At 36.8% G+C, this 23,502-nt stretch overlaps 1 protein-coding gene across 2 annotated transcripts in view; it reads right to left on the bottom strand.

Moving 5' to 3' along the window:
• Positions 1-6,168: 6,168 nt before the first annotated feature.
• Positions 6,169-23,502, bottom strand: part of eys (eyes shut) — a 1,117,243-nt gene continuing 1,099,909 nt past the window's right edge. Inside the window, exons 24-25 of one of the 2 annotated variants that reach the window (XR_014132762.1) lie at positions 15,312-15,384; positions 6,169-14,085 (exon numbers count right to left, since the gene is read on the bottom strand). The gene's annotated coding sequence lies outside the window, so the exon portion shown is untranslated. The remainder of the gene's footprint in view (positions 14,086-15,311; positions 15,385-23,502) is intronic. The other variant, XR_014132763.1, reaches the window with a different exon arrangement.

Raw genomic sequence — 23,502 nt, 5'->3', positions numbered from 1 at the left:
TAGGTATATTGTACTCACCCCACGGACCTGGGTTTTTGACAGCATCGACCAAAGCATGAAGACCGGCAAATAATAGTTAGAAACCACAATGGAGTGTCTTATAGTTTGTGACCTCAGTTCCAGATAAAAACTGAGAAATGGAGTATTTTAACGTGTAGCAAATTATTCCTCACCAGAAAACTCCAACTTCCTACCTCAAATCGCCTCCGAATTTGCACCAAGCATATATAAAACACAACCGGATGTTTTTGTTTCTCAATATAAGATAGTATTTAGCTGAAGTAACTGATTGCAAATAATAATTTTGAAAATGAATCCTGTATCGTGCAGATGCTATGCAACCAGTTTGTGTGAGTGATGACTGGGTCGCTTCTCGATCAAGTGTGTGTCTATACGCCAGATTATGACACACGTTTGTTTCTGGATGCATGTTCCGATAGTTCGGGGGAAAAGCTTTCGGGTGTGTTCTATCTGTACTTGATGCGAAATCAGGTTGATTCGAGATAGGAAGAACGCAGAGTTCGAAATTTTGATATTTTCTTCCATTTTTGCACAATTTTCAAACTGAAAAAAGAAAGTGGTGGGAAGCGTTGTGAATAGGCTTCAGATATTGGGATCTGGTACTAAGTATTATTATATATACAACTTGCTGTTCTCAACTTTTTTTTCTATAAAACAGTTTTTGTTAATCTCCTTATGCATTCTGTAATGTGATCACTGAGTATTGTTATAGTTTGTAGTACATTGTCATTCTAAAGTCAAAATCAAGCAATAAATATATAATGCCCTTTATTTACCGTATAGTATTTTTTAATGTTTCATCCTAATCTTCTTATAGTTATTTTTATCTGCTTGTTCTCACACGGTTGTGCCATTACCATGATTTTTACTGTTTTTTTTTCGACATGACAATTTAGAAAAGGCTTAATCCTTTGTTCTTGGAGCCATCTGGATGCCGCCATGTTTGTTTATGTATTTGGAAGTATCTGTTTTCCCTTGTGCATTATCTTCGAGTATGTGTTGTTATTGGATAATTTGTCGTCAATTGCTACTTTGCTGACTGATTGTGCAGCCGACTTTGTAAAATTTTGGATTAAAATGTACAGGCCAAATTCGTTGAAATGTCAAATTTATTAGATTTGTTTCAATGACTCGCTTTTAAGTCGAAATCTTCCTACGAGGAACCAGAGAAACTTTTCGTGTCCATTAGAAGAGTAAGTGATGAAATAAACGTTGATGCAACCTTCAGAAATATTCAGGTTTAGGCGTTTTCTATTTTTTTTAAGTATTTATGTATACACATATATAAATTAAATGACGTTAAAATAGTCGTTAATAAGTTACTTCTTATTTTATGAACAAGTAAAGTGCAGCTCGAAGGTAGCAAACTACCTTCTATATTTGCTCTCTTCAAAAGGATGTGGGCTGATAAGGGTCATTTTTCGCCCATCGAACACCGGAAAAATGTAAAGTGTCTATAGAGGCTAGATACATTCTGTTCTCTCATAGGTCGAAAGACACAACCAAAATAAATCGATCCTCATATCAAAGCTTACACAGCGTTATATTATTACGAGTCTGGTTTATTTAGGTTCATCGAATCCTTCTTACTACAAGCCTATGTCAACGACAGCAAACATTGTCAAAATGACGCAAAACTACCTCCTTTTGGGCACTAATTTCTATGACTTATTTTCTTTCTCACATATCTATTATATTCACATACAAAACATATCTTCCAATATACAGACATTGCAAACTTGTCTGAATCGGACTCTTCATTTTTCCGGTATTCGATGGGCGAAAAATGATCCTTATCAGCCCATCTCGTTTGATTTTTTTTATATAGTTGTACTAGTTTCAAGACAATTGCTGCAAATTTTGATTAAGATATGTAGAAATATTCTGAAACTAGTGAGGTACAAGTCAGAATATAAACTGCTTGGGATTTAAAAACTATTAAAGCATACGAAACACAATGTCTCATTCCGATTGCATTTAGGCAGAACCTGGAAATAATGAAAAATATCTCCTAAACGTCACAGGTGATTACTCCATGAATGCAACCGGAATGGTAGATTGCGTTTTATGTTTTAATAATATTAAATCGCAAGCAGTTAATATTTTGACTTATGCCTCGATCACTAGTTTCAGAATTTTGATACATATTTTAGCCTTATACCAAATTTGCAACAAACAATACCTTCTAAATTTGCTACAAACAATACCTTATAAATTTGCTACAAACATTACCTTCTAAATTTGCTACAAACATTACCTTCTTAATTTGCTACAAATATTACCTTATAAATTTGCACCAAAAATTACTTTATAAATTTGCAGCAAACATCACCTGATACATTTGCAGCAAACATGATCTTGCGATCGTGAAAACACTTTCTGCAATGTTGCTGCAAACCTTTTAATATTTTCACCAAATTTATCAGCTCATTTTCGGAAATTTTGTCAAAGAAAATTTGCACAAAATATTTGCAGCAAAGTCCTGGCAAACTTTCTTGCTGTGCAGTCGCAAACATTTCGTTTGTATTGGCAGATGTTTTCGTTTTCTGAGGCAACTTTGCTGCAAACTCAGCCAGCGTCAACTTCGTTATTTGCATTGAAATTTCGGCAAATTTTCTCATTTGAAAAGGCAAGTTTTTTGCAAACTTTTTAGTTTGTCTCTGCAAATTTTTAAACATTTTTAAAAACTTTTCTGTGCTATCTGGGAATTGAATATGTAAAATAAGACAATTCGTGTTTTCCAATTGTCCCCAACCGATTTGCTTCAAATTTGGCACACCAAGAGTAAACAGAAATCGAAACGTGTTTTTGTTTATGTGGAAAAATATTCTAAGGGTCAAAGAACCCCCTGAAATACTATAAAATACGCTATAGGTAGGAAACAGCTGTTAAAATAGTGAAATGTTATCAATAGATAGATGACCTAAAAGTTAGAATCAATACAGTGAATTTCGAGTGTGTCCTGTTTCTATTCTCAAAAGTTCAAGTTCAAAGACTGAACATTGCGCACTCTAGCATGGTACAAACAGACAGATAAACGAGCAATTGGCACATACACAAAACACGTGTCGATTTATTTTATGCTTACTTTTGATATGCCAAATGTGAAGCAAATCGGATGGGGACACGAATTGCCTTATTTTACATATACAATATCTACATACAATTTCATTCGCTTCGATCCACTCTTTCCTGCACTTCTACGATAATATTTACTTTCTTCGGAGGAGGCCTTGCCCCAACACTGCTTCTCCGCACAAGCTAAAAACACATGTTTGCTTACTATTTGCATATGGTCCCTACACAAAATTTCGTTGCAAATCTACATATCCTTTAGACACTTCTGACCTATACTTATTAGCACTTTTGACAATTCGTAATCAAAGGTTTGGGTCTGTGCCCCAACCAACTTTTTTTTTTAACGAAAATAACGAGGGTCACTACGAAACTTTTGAGATACGCATTGTTGTGGCACGGTATTTGAATTCCAACAATTGCGTTCGGTAGTGGTATTCAGAGCGAAGAAGCGAAGCAAGTTTCAACTCTCCTTGCTTATCGGCGTGGCCGTATTGCCTTCACTTGTTTGTTGATGTGAGCAGTATTCGGCTGTCTAGAATGGAGCTCGAAAGGGAACATTTTCGGGCAATGATCCTTTACGATTTTAAAAGTGGTTTGAACGAGACACAAAGTCTTGACCGTTTGCAGGGGGCATTTGGGGACCTTGCTCCTTCCCGTGCTACACTTTTTCGGTGGTTTGGTGAATTCAGTAGGGGCCGGACATCGCTTAAAGATGAAGAGAGAGCTGGACGTCCGGCGACAGCTGTGTCAGGTGAAAACATTACCGCTGTGGAACAAATGATTCGAGAAAATTCTCGAACAACGTTCAAGGACATTGAATCTACAGTGAACATTGTATCGCAAGCAGTTAAAAAATTTTTCATGATCATCTTCGGCTCAGGAAGGTTTAAATCTCGTTGGGTTCCTCACACTTTGACTGAACAGCAGAAGCGCATGCTTGTGGAATGGTGTGAAGAAATGCTTGCAAGATTTGATGGAGGCAATTCTCGACGCGTTTCTGATATTGTTACTGGTGATGAGACTTGAATCTATCAATTTCACCCTGAAAATAAACGCCAGTCTACAGTTTGGATCTTTCCAGACGGAAATCCACCCACGAAAGTGGAGCGACCGCGAAGTGTTGGGAAGAAGATGGTCACAACTTTCTTCTCCGAATCTGGCCATGTTGCAACTGTTCCACTTGAAGAACAAAGGACTGTTACTGCTCAGTGGTACACCACTGTTTGCCTAACAAAAGTGTTTCAGAAGCTTCGGGAACGGCGTCCAAGAAGTGAATTGCGTGGGATCCTGCTTCATCATGACAACGCGTCCGCACACACGGCCAACATCACAATTCAGTTTTTAGAATCTACGGAGGTCAAACTTATGACTCATCCGAAGTATAGCCGTGACCTGGCCCCGTGTGATTTTTTCTGTTTCCCAGGATCAAAGATCGCATGTGTGGGAAGAGATTTTGCAGCCCTGAAGAAGCTGTAGTAGCTTAGGAGAATGAACTTTTAACACTTGAAGATAAATGTTTAAATTGGGCAATATCCAAAATACAAGGTAATAAAACATCATCAAAGAGGGTTAATATCCTCCGAAATTTGATTTTTTGGTATTTTTTTTTACCCATGAAAGGGAACGAGGGGGAGCACCCAAATAGAGGTACATATTAAGGTCCTATACTATTATACGAAATGTTTAAATCGGACAATTTCCAAAATTTAAAGGGTGGGCCAAGGTACCCCTCCCACATTTTAAAAAGGGTGCATCAATCTACCTATGTCTTATGTAAGAGGACCTCATCAAAGGGGATAAATTAGGTCAAATACCGAACATGTGGTACAACATATTGCTTACGTTTATATTTTTGCAATTTTTTACCCATGAAAGGGAACGAGATAAACCACTCAAAACTATAGTGATACATATTAAGGGGCTATACTATTATACCAAATGTTTAAATTCGACAATTTTCAGAATTTAAGGGGTAGGCCAAGGTACCCCTCCCAAATTTTTAAAGGGGTACACCAATATGCACATTCTAATAAAAGAAAATGAACTCCTATACACGCCCATATAACCTTATAAAGTAATAGGACCTCACCAAAGGGAATAAATTGGGTCAAAAACCGAACACGTAATACAATGTATTGCTTATGTTTATGTTTTGGCAACTTTTTATCCATGAAAGGGAACGAGGTGGACCAATTTATAGTGATACATATTAGGGTTCTATACTATTATACCAAATGTTTAAATTGGACAATTTCCAAAATTTAAAGGATGGGCCAAGATACCCCTTCAGAATTTTAAAGGGGTGCATTAATACACCCATGTCTTGTGAAAGGGAATGGACCCCTGTATACTCCCATATAACCATAGAAGGTAATAAGATCTCATCAAAGGGGATAAATTAGGTGAAAAAATTCCAAGATTTGGATTTTTGGCAATTCTTTACCCATAAAAGGGAACGAAATGGACCCCCAATACTGATAGAGGTACATACCCTGGTCCTATGCTACCATACCTTAAATTTAGATTTGGCAATTTCCAAAATTCAAGGGAGGTGGTCCTATGTACTTCTGCCCCCCGGTAATTCGCACCCTGAATGTTTGAATTTATAAGCCTCACCGCCATGATCAGTTTCCGTACCGTTATTAAAGTTGTGTTTAAGTTGGAAGAGAAAGTAAAGGAAGTTTAGTGCTTGGTCTCTAAAGTGTTGCTTTAAAAGTTATTTTATAAACTCGCTAACATAAACCTTTATTACTTTGAATTTTGTTACATCGCTGAATAGTGAAGTGAAAAAAAAATATTAAAATAACTTGTACAGTGAAGTTTTCGTGCTATTTGAATAACCGTTACGGTAGGTCAAGGAAGCCAATGCTACAGTAGAATTACTTAATTGTGTTCTGCAAATTTAACTGACAAATTTAACTAAAAAAGACATTTGGGAGAATTTGTACTTAATGAATATCCCAATTGAGTTCATTCACGTGTTGAGGTTGAGAACAGTCATTAAAATATTCAAATATTTTTTATCCTTAAAGTTGAAAATTTCAACCCTAAATTAAGCTACGAATGAAATTTTGCTGTGATGCAATTTACGTCAATACTTGGTACCAATTTTCTTTCTTTTCTTTTCTTTCTTTCTTTTCTTTTTTTCTTTTGCCCCTTTGATATTTCTTGGAATAAAATGGTGAGTAAAGCATTTGATTTTTTATGTATCACTTGAGTAGTATCGTAATTGGACATGAATTAGCCGAAAAATGTGCAATTCCAATGTAATAAACATCGAACGTCAGAATTAGGATTTGAGCTTGATCCTAAACTTGTTAATTCACATACAATTTTTGCCAGAATTAATACAGAGACTCACTTTAATATTCGGCCACCCCATATTGTTGTCATTTATGTCAAAGGACGCATTAATGTAAATACATAGGAATTTGTAAGCGATGACAGGGAACAACTATCATGTCTCGTGTACTATTCGTAATGTGTAAAAGTTGTAAATCCAAACTATGTCTAACTAACTGCTATGTTTTTACAAACTGCCTTCATATCATGCCACTTTAATATTCGGCCACTAAAATGACTTAATGATCTTACTGCTGTATCTCCAGTTTACAGAACAATATGATTGGGGGAAGGAACGTGGTATTTGTAACTCATTCCTCGTCTTCGTGTTAGAAAGTGTGAGTGGGTATTGGCTTTGCAGTATAACACTTCCAATGGGGCGATAGTGTTGTAACACAACGTTTGAGCAGCGCCAGCTGGTCATTTTTCGTCATAAAAGGGGAATTCCAATATGTATATCGGCCGTCTCTTGAATATACCACGAAGTACAGTCGGTGACACCTTGCGACGTTATAAGAATGAAGACAGGATAGAATCCGTGAAGCAGAAGGGTTGCCCTAGCAAGCTAAATGAACGAGACAAACGTGTGATTGTGAGAAAAGTTAAGAAAAACTCAAAATTAAGTGCACCGAAGATTGCAGCGGATTTCTTATAAAGGTGTAGAAAGGATTTACACCCAGAGATTGTTCGGAAAGTACTGAGAAACGAAGATATCACGGAAAGGTAGCTAGAAAAAAACATTTGTCAACAAAGTGAGCAGTAAGAAACGGCTTGAGTTCGCTAAAATCTACGTGCGAAAGGAACCAGGATGATTGATAGATGTTATTTTTGCTGAGGAAAGCAAATTCAACATTTTAAAGTCAGGTAGCAGGGTTCTAGCGTGGCGAAAGGCTAATGAAGAACTAAGGAAACTGAATTTACTAGCAACAGTCAAACATGGTGGTGGTAACATAATGGTTTGGGGGTGCATATCTGCTGTCGGTGTGGATGAACTCAGGTTTATAAATGCTGCAATACCTGAGCAATAAGAACAATACCTGAGCATTCTAAAAGAGACTTTACACAAGAGTGGGGACAAATCTGGAATCTGCGAGACTTTTAGATTTTATCACGACAACAACCCAAAACATAAGTCGTATGTTGTACGTGAGTGGCTTCTGTACAACTGCCCCAAAGTTATCGAAATTCCATCATAAAGTCCGGACCTCAATCCCATTGAAAATTTGAGGGATGAACTCGGCGCTAGAGTTCGGAATGTGGCAGTAACATCAAAGGAGGAACTTGAGAGAAGGTTAACAGAAGAATGGGCCAATATTGCTCCTGAATATATACCGCAAAAATAACTGGAAATATGCAAAATTACTTGAAGAAGGTGATACTCAATGATGGGTATCCAAGTAGGTATTAAAACATTTTTCTTGTATTGAAGAAGGCTACAGGAAAGTTCCACATTATGTGGTGGCCGAATATTAAAGTGATTATAATTTTTGTGTTTGAGAAGAAATATTCTGATTTTTTGTACGTTAGAGTTAAAATTTTATGGTTTAATTTTTGTAAAAAGTAGCAGAAAATATAGAGGTTTCACATAGCATAAACAATATTATCACTCTACTTTACTGTAGTTCATAATACAAAATAAAACGCCAATACAATGTGGTGGCCGAATATTAAAGTGAGTCTCTGTATCTTGTTACAGAAATTTCATATACATTTTGCACAGTTGTCGGATATATTGAGAGCCGAAATTAATAAGTTGAATTACGAATCTTCCTAATTGTAGTAAATTCAAGAAATTTTCAGAAATTCAAGGAGGGAATCCCGCATTGTAAATTGACTGTTGTTTATGAATGGAATAAATACTTCTGTCATTGAACTAGAATTGGTGTCAAACACCTTTGACTTCTTTGTGCTTTAAGCATTAATTAGTACCTAAAATACTGGATGTTAATTTGTTTATTATCTATTCAACACCAGCTAGTTCAAATTTGACGAGTGAATGCGTGTATGATCGTTGCCGATTTTTTCTCTCTTCCATTGTTTAAAAATCTATTAGCTCCTACTTCGAAAACCAACCCTGTTCTATTCTAACTATCACAAAAATATCTACATAGTAGAAGTCACTCTCGGAAACTCGAAATGAAGATCAGCTGTCCAATGACGGGTTTATTTAACTTCACAATTGGGCTCGAGTGGAATTGTTGAGTTGGTGACGAGGCAAAAAAGAAATTTTAGGAACGTTTGTCCTGATTCTCCTTTGAAATTTAGTAAGACATATCAGAATTATATTAATACATAAAACACGAGCACTTTGAACGTTTAAAATTGCACATCTCTGCTTTATTTCGTTGCAGCAAAGACATATTGTATTTCTCTTGGAAGGCATTAAGTGAATCAATACGACATAGATATCTGTTCATAATTTCTTTTCGAAGTGAGCAGTAAGAAGAAGGGCTTTTTTAACAAGCTAATTACCATTAATTTAAGAGCATTAATATTTTTATCTATAATTTAGGATACGAATATGTAGTTCTACCAGCAACATTTCTAAAAACATTAAATTCACACATGAATAAGATAGCAAATGGTAATTGAAATGTAGCGTCTGTTTTATGTTTTTACATTTTGGATGCTTCAGCAAGTACATTTTAACTTTTATATTAAAACTATGCATTCTATTACGTCATTAAACAATTACAAACTACATAGTTCGATATGAGATTCATTTTATTAGCAAATGACTAAAAAATCAGTTTAACATTGTACATTCCTCAGTAGTACTATTTACTACAATCAATTAATTTATTTTGTACCATGGAGCTACTATTAAACAATAGAGTGCCAAATACGAATCTACAGTATAGTGCTACAAACAGTGGCGTATTTAGGGGGATGGCTTCCGGGCTTAAGCCCCCCCCCCGAAATCATATTTAGTATAGTAAAGTAAATGAAATATCTTGCATAATTTTCACATTTTCAGGCAAAGCCCCCCCCGAAAGTTAGCAAAGCCCCTCCCGAAACAAAATCGTAAATACGCCACTGGCTACAAATAAGCCTATCACCACACATTTAAATTAAAAATACTTCTTTTCATGAGTAAGTGCATTGTGTGCGTAAATAAATGTATGTGTTGAAATACAAGTATTAATATATGTATTGCTAATAATTGAATCGGTTATTGTTAGAAGGATGCTTTTTTTTCGACTTGAAATATATTGCACATATCCCCGTTTATTGACGAACACTTCACTTAAACAACGAATTTATACATAATTTTAAAGTAATTGTTGACTAATAGAGAACTAGAAAATATTTAGTTTACGCATATATAAGTGTGGGAGACTGTAGTCTAGTGGTTGGAGTATTGAACTCCCGGGGTCACGAACATGTGGCCTTGGGTTCGATTCCCTGCAGCCACCCAGTGTCGTGAAGCAAACTTGGGAGTCACGTGAAATAAAGACGTGATTGCTACTAGGCCCAGAAAGCTCCTGATATGAATGTTAGAGGCAGAGCGATGCAACGTGCTAACCACATGTTGGTCACTAGGGTGGACGTAGTTCCACCAGTCGCTAACACATGACATTGGAGTAAGCTCAGGCTCGTAAGTGTCTGCCACACCAGTGTTTGTTATACGAGGCGCATACTGAAAGTCGTGAGCAACATGTTTTCAAAACCGTAATCTTTTGTTGTAATTGAAACCAAGTATATCATCTCAATCTCTTTCTTTCCAGACGTTGACGCTGTTTGTTGCTAGCATGTGACCATAGGCAGGATTTGCAAAATGGCAGGCAGCGATGTTTCGTTTCGACAGCGATCTGCGATTGAATTCCTTGTGAAAGACGATCAATCTGGTTCTGAAATTCACCGCAGACTACAGCGTTCTTATGGAGATGTGTGCATGGGTGCCAGCAGTGTTAGGAAATGGGTGAAACATTTTAAGGATGGAAATACGAGTATCGAAGATGAGCCTCGAACTGCCTCCACGGTACGCAACAAGGTAAGGTTTGATGAGCTAATTATGGGAGATAGGCGTATCACTGTGAATGAAATCGCTGCAAAACTTGGTGTTGGACATAGTGAGGTGCAAGAAATTATTCATAGTTTAGGTTATCGAAAGGTTTGTGCCCATGGGCGGCGATTAGGGGGGGCAAAGGGGGGCAGTTGCCCCCGCACTTTTTTTAAGTAACCAATTAATGTATATAGTTTCATTTGGAAATGTAACGATTTTGTATGTGTTACTGATTAATAGGAAAAAATGCTGCCATATAATATTTGCTGTTGCGTGAATACGTATTGGTTGTCTTCCCGTGGAGTAAAGAAAGCTACAGTAATTGCGCTTTATTCGCCACAGAAAATAACCCCAAAAAATAACCTATTGGAGCACAATTTCAGCATACTTTCATTTCTTCTTACAAGGGCTCGATATGTTAGTGAGCCGCTTTGAAGCTAATCGAAAGAACATTATGCAAAAAAGTAGGGCCTATTTCACAAGTTATTCTTTAATTGCACAAAAAATGACAGTTCCTAAAATGTCTTTTCTTCTTTCTAAAGTAAGGAATATCGATTAAAAAGAGCGTGATAAGAAACAACTTCTACCTTTTCCATTGTTTTGTAGTGTAATATACGAGTGAAGTGTTGTGTTTAAGGATGTACGAGTGTATATACAATAAAATTTAGTAAATTGAACATAATTCTAGGTTTTAAGTTTATTTTGTATAACTGAAGTGTGGATTGTAAGTATTGTTGTGTTTTGATGTGTTCCAAGAAAGTGAAATCTGCACCTAATGGCAACGAACATATTTCAAGAAGTTGCAAAAGCAAATATTTCTTTAAATGTCGTAGCATATGCTTGTAGTAGGGGCCTATTTACTGTCTTTCATTTTCTAAGAGTAATAACATACATTTAATATCATGTGTGGAATTACATATTAAGTTTTTCATTAATCCTCAGTTTCAATATAACTTTTGCAAAACAAGCATCATTATTCATTACTATGATTAATATTATCCTTTCTATTTATTTGTTTTGCAAATTTATTAAATAATCTGATCACTCAATTTTCCAGACAGAATTTTAAGATGTTCATGAGCAAGGAATCAAATCTCTTCTTACACTTTCGTTGTTTAAGAGTACAAAGGGCTAGTATCTACTTGCGTTGTTCTTCTTAATTTACTTAATAAACTATTATATACGATATACGGTATTTTAACTGAAAATATAGTATCCTATTAGTTATACAACCTTTCGTCAAACAAAATGTTAGAAACAACCAGGAAAACTAACATTTATATACAAATATTCAGATCATGTCTTGCCCCCTCACTTTTAACGTCCAACCGCCGCCACTGTTTGTGCCCGTTGGGTCCCAGTTTATTAACCGAGGACCACAAACGTCAGAGACTAACCACTGCTCAAACTCTTCTTCAGAGATTTCTACATGAAGGTGATGCCTTTTTGACGAGTATTGTGACTGAAGATGAAAGCTGGTTCCATCATTATGAACCTGAAACAAAACGACAGAGTATGGAATGGCACCACTTGAATTCGCCACCGAAGAAGGAAGCGAAGACAGTGCAATCGATAGGGAAAGTTATGGGGAGCATCTTCTGGGATGCACAGGGTTGCATTCTGGTTGATTTTCTTGAGCCTGAACAAATTATGAATTCTGACCGTTACATCCAGACACTGTTGAAGCTCCATCGTGCCTTGCTTGATAAACGTCCTGGAAAGAAAATCATCCTTCAACAGGATAATGCGCGTTCGCATACTGCACGTGCAACTATGGAGCAAATCAGGAAATTTGGGTGACAAATACTTCCACATCCTCCCTAGAGCCCCGACATGGCACCCTCCGACTATAATCTTTTCGGTTTTCTGAAGGAACAGATGCGAGGCCATCGCTACGAGACACTAGAGAATATTCGGCAAGCAGTGCGTCAGCGTCTATGGGCAGCTGGAAAGGAATTCTATCGCAAGGATATTTTCAAACTTGCAGAACGATGGAGAAAAGGGGTGCAAAAAACGAAGACTATGTGAAAAAGTGAAAGAAAGGTCTGTAGATTGAGATTATATATTTGGTTTCACTTACAAGTATAGATTACGGTTGTGAAAAAATGTTATTCACGATTTTTAGTATGCCCCTCGTAGTGTATATAAGTATGATGCTAATTTGCAAATATAGTGCCAATATATACCTGTTTTATCAATACAATAAACTAGAGGAGTTTCTTTTTGGGCTTTTGATGGTTCCTTAATCATGGATACAAGGAGACACAATAACAATTTCTCGAACACTTATATCACACATTATGGACAGAAATAACTACTTTGTTGATACAAGAAAGCAAAAGCAAGTTAACAATGTTCACAATGATATCGCACATAATAAATTTGATTGAATAAATTATACATGTACACACTAATATTTTATATATGAAAGTGGGTTATATTTTGATGTATTAAGATTTTGAATATTTTCAAATATTAAGATTTTAAATTCCAACTCAATTCTGTTTAATTAACAGCAAGACAAGCCTTTACTTTATCCATCAAATAAATTGTAGAATACCAATATTTGAAAGGTCTCAGCATTGATTGTTTGAGCCTAAATAATTCATATAATTAAAAAAATCATATTTTTCATGGAGATATTTGTAATTAAATAATTAAGACTTTTAATACACATTAGTCATATATCATTGACACTATTGAAAATTTCAAAAAAGATACTACACTAGATGCACACGTCTATTTTGGCATATTTTTCTAATACAAGCAATTAAACAATTGTCTATTTGAAATTTCAAAACTGATTCAAACAAAACCTTTTCACAGTTTCCTGAGAAAACAGTTCATATAAAACCGTAACATCGTAAGTTTTGATGTTTCTCTATAATAACAGTTCATTTATTAATATATAAACAATTCGATGTTTATTAATTTCCTTATTTAAGATTAGAGTGGATACATTAATCTTATTTTATCTTAATAGTTTGCGCAGAGCTCTGAGTTTCATTAGGTGATAGTAACACTTAAAATGCACATTTTACATAAGCAATGTCTACTAATTTGATATTGTTGGGTCTTGGTGAATAGTCTACTACGTTTGTAATTTCTTCCAAACATAATTACCACTTGTTATTCATTTGTACTACATGTTCTTTAGGTGAATCCGCCTCCACAATAAATGCTAGAGTTAATTGTAAATGCATTATTTCTTATTAAATATCAATGGATTTGTTATTAAAAACATGTTGTTTTCTATTATGTAATCACAAAGAACAAATAATTTTGGACACACAATCGTTATTTAATAAGTAAAATATATAACACATTAAGAAGTATCGTTTTGGAATGACACGCGAATAGTTACATATTATAATTTGGCATGAGTGGATTAACTATCAACCGTACAAAACCTATATGTCTACAAAAGCTCACAATTGATAAAAATCCATTGTGTTAAAACTGTCAGTTATCACAAAAGTAATAGATAATACACTAAATTTGTCTCCAGACGTATAATAATTCCTCACTTACATTCACTATGTACCTAATTTAAAGAAAACGGTATTCCAAGTCACTATTTCAACCTGACAGCAATTAGAACATAATGGTTCCATTGATCTCCGGCTGGCACCTAAAATCTGTAAATACAAAAAGAATACTACAAATACTGATCCCCATTCTTAAATATTGGAAACTACTTTAAACAAATCTTGCACACACACACATATATATATATATATATATATATATATATATATATATATATATATATTTATTTCATGGAGATGTTTGTAATTAAATAATTAAGACTTTTAATATCGCATCTGCGTTTAATTTTATTAGAACTAATGTTCAAAAAGTATCTGCTTGTCTTTATCATCAGAGTTGTACTAATTTAGAAAACAGTTGTGATAGTTTTTTTTGTTATAATTTTGCTACATTGATATGTTTTTTTAAAAAAAAACTTTATATATTGTTAAAACTTTCGATTCTATACTTTGTGAAGATTCAATCTCATATGAAGATGACCTAAATTAAATCGGACAAACGAAAACATAAAATAAAACCAGATGTTAGGAACGTAAAAGATATTAATAGTTACAATTGAAAATTAAAATTATAACTATGTGAGAAAATTATTTTCAAAAAATATTATACAACTCTCTCTCGAAATTAGTACTCTGATGATAAATGCAGTCAAGTACCTTTGAAACGTTACTTCTAAGAAAATGAATGGAATATCAAAAGCTTTACTTATTTAACTTTTGTATATTTAAAAAAAATATATCGCCCAGCTTTCTACCAACATTGTTCTTTTTTAATCATTATCTATTTTTTTTAGTTTTTCTTTCATTAGTCTAAACATGCAAACTCATGTGACTTTAACTTCTGTTGGTACACACGAACAACAAATCAATAATACAACTATGTGTGCTACTGATCTTAGAACCAATGTACCAATAAACAAAGAAATAAAAACACTATATTCCAGTTTATGGCCAAATCATTTATCGTTCATTAATGAATAAACTCTGATTGACATGTATATAAAATTGTCAGTTATGATAAAGATTCTAGTTTGTAACTAATTAATAACGGATTCGTTGAACGATTCATTGGAAAAGATTAATCATTAATGGTTATTAAGTTTGTTATTTTAGGTATAAATAGTAACAAATTAATTATAGTACGAAATACGAGTGAATACAAAACTATACATTTTACTTGAAGAAAGGTATTAACAATTTTATTTCTTTAAATAATTAATACTTTTCTGACCAGATTATATACTTATTTATTAAAATTAAAATAAGACGTAACAGTTTCAACAATTTAACGTTATCTTCATCAGACTTTAACATACCTAGACTTAACGTTTTCTTTCTTTCTTTCTTTCTTTCTTTCTTTCTTTCTTTCTTTCTTTCTTTCTTTCTGTCCTGTGAATACAAAGCCAAAAATAATAAATATTTTAGCAATTCTGTCACATTATTCTTTTATTATCAATCGAAAGAACATTATTCAATGTTATCTATTCAATTGAATAGTAAACTATTAAAAGAAACGTGCTTCCTGTAAAATGCTAATAGAAATTTACCAGTTCCTACTTAAGCTTCGTTATCATTTTTAACTCCGTCATTTTACAGAATTCTTGTAATTTTGGGCAACACTTTATTAATTTCACTACAATATGATAACTTACCAGAACTTGTTTATTGCAAATAAAACAACAATCGTCTCTATTCTATCATTTACATTCTCATTTACTTTTCAATAATTTATTTACTTATTCAGAAAACTGTAATAGTTGTTATGTGCACACCGGATAAATTATTACGAAGTGTGGCCATTCTAGGGGCCTTGTGCATACCATAGCAATATGCTTGGCATAGCAATATGCTTGTAGATACCATGAATGTGAGTATTATATGTTATTTTTGACAATATGCAGCTGGTAACACGTGCATGCTGATGCAGTATCATTTCATTACAGATTGAACCATGGGGTGAAGAAGGGATGTGACCAAGTGGCAGAAGAAAACCATGAACATGGGCATGAACATGGGCATACCCTACGTGAAGTGGCACAATTTGTTGGCATGTCTGAATCCACGGTCAATACTGTCCATACAGAGGGAAGAACGTCTGACAGAAATCAATCTTCTCCCAGCAACAGTGGCAGGAAAACCATTATGTCCGAGCGCGACCTTTAAACGGTTCCAAACCCTTCAGGAACTGCTGGAGGAGTATAATGCAGGACCGAGTCGTCAAATCTCAGAGCGAACCCTACGTCAAAAACTGTATGCTGTGGGCATATTCAGTCACGTTCCAGGGTACACTCTAGGCTGAATGCCATTCAGAAGAAAAATCGTCGGTTGTGGGCGAGGGATCACCACCACTGGATAAGAGACCAATAGTGATGCATCCTCTAGTCAGACGAATCCTGGTTCTGCCTCTGTTCCAATGACAGCCGCTGCAGGGTGATGAGGGGAGCCGGAGAAGCCTACAAAGCTGAGTGTGTGCAAAGGGCTATGCGGAAGGGGACGTAGTGTTGTGTTATGGTGGCATATTTTCAATGATGGAGTGGGTCCCTTGATAGAGGTGCCTAATTGCATGAAGGCTGTGGATTACGTGTCCCTTCTTGATAATGAGGTGTTGCCATTTATCCAGTTTCTACGACATAGTCACATCCCAGAATCCCAGTGTCAAGACGACAAATGTACCGTTCACTGAGCCAGAATTGTGCGGGAATGGTTTGCTGAATGTGAGGTGGATATCACACATCTCACCTGCCCCGCGACTTCGCCTGATCTCAAATTATCAAGAAAATTTGGGACATGTTGGAACAGACCGTGAAGAGAAGACGTGAACTTCCTCCACGTTGGCTGCTCTGTGGGACCGTTGTTCAAGAAATGAACCAAACTGGACTTGAACTTCATCCTCTTCCACACTGACAGCATGTCACAGAAAATCAACGATGTAATTCGCGCCCGGGTGATGTAACGGCTTATGAGAGCTTATGAGGCTTATGAGTTTGAGAACAGCAGTCATGGACCGAAAAAGCAAGTTGCTGAGTTTATCATTGCTTATAACATACAACTGCATCTTACGATTGCTGTTTGACAAATTTGTTATTATTTGCAATATTTGCAATATTAATTCGAAATATCAAGACCTGGTCGAAATGGATCCAGCCTCCATAATGTTTAATTTTCCATATTAACGAATTGAACTTGTTTTTGGAAGACCTTTGGACAAGTACATGAAGAATATATGGAATTTTAAGCGTGCAGCGAAATAGCTGGAACGAGCGAGTGTAGCAGACTTCTACAGTTCGACTCAACAGCTATTTGTGGGTAAAGTTTATCCCATTTGAATGAATATCGGTATGGACCTACCTGAATCTTCTATTGGTTGGTTGACTTGGATTTTAGCGCTATTTTGAACACTAAGGCTACACAAGATGAAGACCTACAACATAACGTGGAATCCCAGCCACATAAGCTCCTACAAAGAATTGAACTCCGGTCTCTTGGTGCAAAGGCGTATGCGCTAACCACACTTCCACGAGAAAGCTCTCCAAGCTTCCGAAATAACCCTATTGTTTGGGGTTGCAATCTATCTAGGATAAAAGGGTGTAAAAACGCAACCCATGTCGAAAGTATACACATCTACATAGAAATAAATTGGCAGCAAAAATGTTACTAGATTTTGAAGGAACACAGTATATATATTCTTTAGAATACCCAAACCATACATTGATTGTAGTTGTAATCAGTCAAAGAAAAGTGAAGAAAAGGGGATAATTTCCCAAAGTTCGAAGTTTTGTTATTTAAATAATATGATAAAATAATTTCTCGAAGACTTTAATCAAAATCGTTCCCTTTTGATGCAATGTCACGTAAATTTTTTCTGAGGTTCCCAATCACTCTACTTAGGGTCACACTTCAGGGCTAAAGTCTATCAAAAATGAAGAGATTATATTACGCTCCCCCACCCATTTAAAAATACGTTGTGCGATAATTTTGGTAAATGAATACATTTAATTTTCAAGAATATGCCACATATTTCCTTTGAAGCTTTCTACTTATCCTCAGTGCACACAGTCAACATCTGTGAAGAAAAAGAAAGGTGGATTAAGTCCTTGATAAGAAAAAAACTATGTTCCCCGATAACTTTCGTAAACAAAATATATTTTGTGAGTATGACAATTGTTTTCCTTAATCTTTTCAATCATTCCCACTGCTTACGTTTAAAACAATTGCAAATGAGAGTTGATTTATCCTCTTCCGATTTTTTAAATATCTCTCGATAGCTCACGCAGAATTATTCGATTTTGATAAAATACATTATACACTTTATTCGACTAAGGATCGCTAACATCATTACGTCGGCCGGTAGCTTCGACTCCACCTACTGTGTCGAGAAGAGAATTGTTTCCTGCATTGAATCTTTACCCTTCAGTACCTATGACGTACCGAGATGAAGCCAAGGATCTGGATCCAGCCACCGAGCTTATCAATGGAGTAGGAGCCCTTGCCGAAACTGTTGCTCAATTCAGAGAAATCAGCAGCCACCTCAAGCCGCTCAGGCCAGTCAAGACTTCGACTTATCTGCCGCCATGGCTTTCCTCCAGTCTCGCCTGGACGTCAATATGTTGGGTCGCCGGGATTACGCCGAGACCCGCGAGTTACTCATGTTGTACCCTTTTGTGGATGAGTTATCCCCAGAAGACTAAAACTTTTTTCGTGAAACAGTGCGACTTTTGGTTATCGCCATACAGTTCGATTGGCGTATGGCTGCTGCCAATGCCAATTATGTGCCAGTTCCCGGCCTTGTTGTTTGCTAATCGCAGCCTCTTTTTCGACCATAGGCCTTACAGGAAGAAGAAGAAGACGACGGGTAAGAACACGACTGCAAAGAATACTCCCTAAACCTCCGGACAATGAAAAGTATATCATTGATTTTTGGGCTCCGCTGCCCATTCCCGATGCGCCGCCGGATCCAGTTCAAGACGCCGCCATTGAAGATGTTCAGCCTCCAATGAAGCCGTATGATCCCTTAGCTGATCTCATCCTTGAACTTGATTTACACTTCGAGAACGTTCAATGATCATCCAGGGATTTTCGCATCATGTTTTTTGTTCTTGGCCCATCAGCGAAACATTAATATTCTCGAAGATCTCGGAATTGATGAATCCATTCATGGGCTACCAGACGACTGCAATTTTTGGAGATCAATTCTCCAAAATCGTAGTGAAGTGCCCGAAGATGATCAACAACAATAAAAACAAGAAGAAAGTGATTGAAGAAGATATCCCTAGTGAATCGCAAACAGTCTATTACACCATTCCCCGTGTAGTGCCAAGTGATCCACACTTTGCTGTGCCAGGTGATTTTTTGTTGTTGTCCCAATAATTCATCATACGCCGCCAATAGGCGCCTCAATGTGCTTTCGTTGTATACACCTTGATTACCTCCAGTGGTGTTAGCACTGCAGCAAGCAGGTATAGTTGAAGAAGTGCCTAAGCATCTTGTTAAAAATACTTTTTCAGTGTTTTGTGTACCTAAGGGAAAAGATGACGTTCGCGTCATCTATGACTGCTCCCCATGGACGACGTTTTGCTCTCAGTCAAGCCATGTGACTGCACAAAGTGATGGATATTGCGACTATTGCTGCTCCAGATGATCATATGCTAAAATTGGATCTTTCTCAAGGCTTTTGCATTCAGCAACCCGCCAATACTTTGGTATCCGGCTTGCAGGACGATATTTTTGATTCACCAGATTGCCGATGGGCTGGTCCCTTAGCCCACTCTTTATGTAGATCGCTCTACAAAAGGAACTCGAGCTTCATCTTCCTCCAGAAGTGAAGTTTCATATTTACTACGATGACATTCTCCTTATAGGAAAACCAGCTGATTTGCTTCGTGCCTATATCATTCAGTGTTTACCTTCGAATGTAAACTTTCAGAAGTCAGTGACAGTCCCTTCCAAACACCTGACGTACTTGGGCATAGATAAAGACTTTGAAAACAATACAATGTGAGTGCTTCCCAAATATTTGCACATTATTCGTACGTGTCCGTTTCAGCTCTTGCCATTATTACGGTACGGACAAATACTTTCCGGTTACGTTTCTTGGGTCACAAAGTCTCATCTTTATCCTTTCCGGTGACCCATGCCATTCTCTCTCAACAATGCACCTCTTTTGTGAAGGCCGCAATTGCATCTGCGCAACATCAGCCTGCCCCCATTTGGAGGCAATCTTCTAGCTCTATAGTACTTTATACTGATGCAACTCCGACCTCCTTGGCTATAACTGATGTTAACGGTGAACCTATTTTTGTAGCTCAATTTCAATATCAGTATCCAATTTTTGTAATGGATTTTCTGGCGGCTGCCTTAGCCATTCTGATTTCTGCTGAATTTCAACCTTTAATATATTCAGACAAGCTAGCTGTTGTATACTGTTTGAAGGAAAAGATTTGTAGAGTGCTATCTTTGTATACTGTTGCTCATTTGTTATATAAGACTTCCAATTATCAAATTGAACATGTAATCTCTCAGAACAATAAAGCAGATGGGTTGTCGCGGGCAGACGCCCGATTCTCCTCCAGCCCTCGACTATCGGGGATCATCTTCAACCGTCATCAACTTTAAAGGATGACGACGGGGGTTGATTCCCATAGTTGGCATCGAGAGCTCCAGGAGAGTTGGGTGGTCTTGCGCGCGGCACCTTGAGAAACTAGTCAAGTATTAGACTGTACGGTTCATAGATTTGGACACTACGAAAGTTAAAGAATTATTTAGAAAGCTTCGAAATGTGTATTGGAGGAAGAAGGAGAAGATAAAATGGACGGACAGAGTAATAAATGAAGATGTTTTAACACGGGTAGGAGAGAAAAGGATGCTTTTAGCCAGCATACGTCGTAGGAAGGTCAACTGGATTCAACACATCTTACGAAGAAATTGTATTCTTCATACTAGCGTAGAGGGAAAGATGGAAGGAAAGCGAGAAGTAGGAAGAAGAAAAATCGAAAAGTTGTAAATTAGAAGAAAATATTGGGAGTTAAATGAGGAAACTAAAGATCAAGAAAGTGGAAGAAACATTAAGCGCGAACCTAAAAGAAACATACAAACCGAAAAAGAAAAACTCTAATTAGTCTCAGGACCTGCCAACAGGCAGAAATAATAAATAATACGGTGTATTTCTTCTATGAGACTTTCCAACCACTACTGCTTGAGGTTGGAAACAGTCAATATTGAAAAAATGAAGTTACTCTCCTCTATTCTAAAATATTTTCCACGAAAATTAATTCTCTGATTATGAAACATAGTGAAATCGATACGGAATAAAGCGACAGAAACTTTAATACCACAATTAAAAAACAAAACTTTCGTTCGCTTTTACAATATACAGGATTACTAGATACAGAGGTTGTTCAGTCTACATCTGGCCAATTTCGACTTACCTAAAAAACTTAGAAGAATCCATGGCGCCAGGTCCGTAAGTGCTCGATGTGTTTCCCTTGGTTCCTAACAATAGTCCGACAGCGTAATTTCCACTGTAATAGGCTTCTCTGAAGAACTGGGAGGGGAATCTTGTTCCATTCCTTTTGCACAGCTTTCTAAAGTCCTTCCACAGTTGTCACACGCCGTTTTCCCAAAGCCCGCTTTAGCAATCCAAATCCACAATAGTCCATAGGACTTGCATCTGGAGATTTAACAGGTACCTCATTGAAAGGTATCACTTGTATACCACTTGCCTCCTCCATCTCCCTGTAGAATGCGAGGGACGATCGTGAGGTATGTGATGAGACCTTGTCCATGTGAATGAGCACCAGATTGCCGTCTTTCCGTACCTTGTTGGAATCTCATGCTCGTAGATCGGCCGCATGATCTGCTCCTGAAAATATTGCGAATTTATTTTGCAGTTCTTCGCCACCCTACGAATCTTCAGTTTACCTTGGTAACAGTAGCCAGTAACGACCACGAACCCTTTTGGGAAGGATTCTTTACAGACACTGACCCACCTTCTGAAGTTCTTGGAGCCCTTTTCTCGGTAAATGGTGGTTCTCGGTTTGCCGCAGTCGGAAAGGCAAATCCATGCTCATCGAGCGTTACGACGTACATCCACCTTTGTTTTGCCAGATGCCGTTCGTACAGCTTCCGGGCGTTGCATTTTCGTTCCTTTTGGTTGGCATCCGTGAGAAGATGGCCGCGAGCTTTCATGAATTTTTCCAGCTTGAGTTGATGGTTTAACGTCCGCCTCACAGTCCCCAAAGACACGTCAAGACGATTAGCCATACGCCTTTGTGTTGGCAGATTTTCTTGCATTACCATTTTGCGAAGTTTCCTCCGCATGGTGGAGGTGGCCTTGGTGCATTCCCGCTTCCTAGGCAACTTCGTTGGTGATCCAAATGGTGGAGCTTCATTGCCCTTGTACTTTTTAATAACATTTTTATTGCACTTAAACTGATGTTGCAACCATTCTTCTTGCACTGTTTTCTAATGACAGAAACACTAAAGTGGGCGTCATAAAGAGCAGCAACATAGCCTTCCCAAAACCGGCTTAGTTTGGGCGGCATTTTGGTCACAGAGCGGAAACTCACACACTTGGAAACAAATTTAACACAACACTCACAACGATGGCCCTGTTTTGTGCGTTATTGTCGTCCGCGCGGAAAAACAACTCCGTTCCCAGGAATCCACTGCACAGCACTGCAGGACGTCACGAGCCAGGTCGGGTGAGTCCATTCTGCCCTGGAGGGGGAAGGAACGAAATCGGCCAAACGTAGGCTGAACAATCTCTGTAGCATGAAAAAATAAGTAGGTAACTGTAAAAACTAACATTTCTGAGTATGTTGTTCATGTTGAACTGCTCTTCATATTATATGTTATCACCTTAAACGTTTTAATATATGAGAATGATAAGATAATGTGCCTATGATTCATTTTATTGACACCAAAATAAGCGAACAAACGTGATATTTTGGAAAAGTGTGAGAAAATGTTACAAAAAATCATAAGGAAATAGTGTAAGTATATTCACTAACATGTTAGAAAGGATAATCTAATTAATTATAATGTAAAAACAAAATATTTTTCATTCCATTTGTACAGAAAACAGTATTTAGAGAACAAATTTGATATTCTGTATATTGTATTTTATAGTATTTAAATCAGTTTCCTTACCACGTCACATTTTTTTGTTTTTAAAAAAAACAGGAATTGGCTGCATTAAACTTTGAAACACCCGAGGGAGTTGCTGGTCTGCCAACGGGCGCCTCCCCAGGTGGCGGATAGGGGAATGCCTTCTAGATTTAGAGTGTACCGGAGGATTCCGAGGTGGACCAGAATAAATAAACAAAATTATACAGTATTATATAGCGGACCTAGTACAAGAACAGGTCAAACAGGTACAGGTTTCATGATCAATAAAAGAATTAGGAATAGCTTACTAGCATTTGAGCCGATTAACGATAGCCTATGCAGAATTAGACTTAAAGGATGGTTTAGGAACATCACAGTAATATCGGTCCACGTTCCGACCGA

This window comes from Thermobia domestica, chromosome 8 (assembly GCF_964235325.1).
Source record: "Thermobia domestica chromosome 8, izTheDome1.hap1.1, whole genome shotgun sequence".
Taxonomy (NCBI): domain Eukaryota; kingdom Metazoa; phylum Arthropoda; class Insecta; order Zygentoma; family Lepismatidae; genus Thermobia; species Thermobia domestica.
The sequence above is the reverse complement of the archived record's forward strand: the minus strand, read 5'-3'. Positions and strand labels throughout refer to the sequence as shown.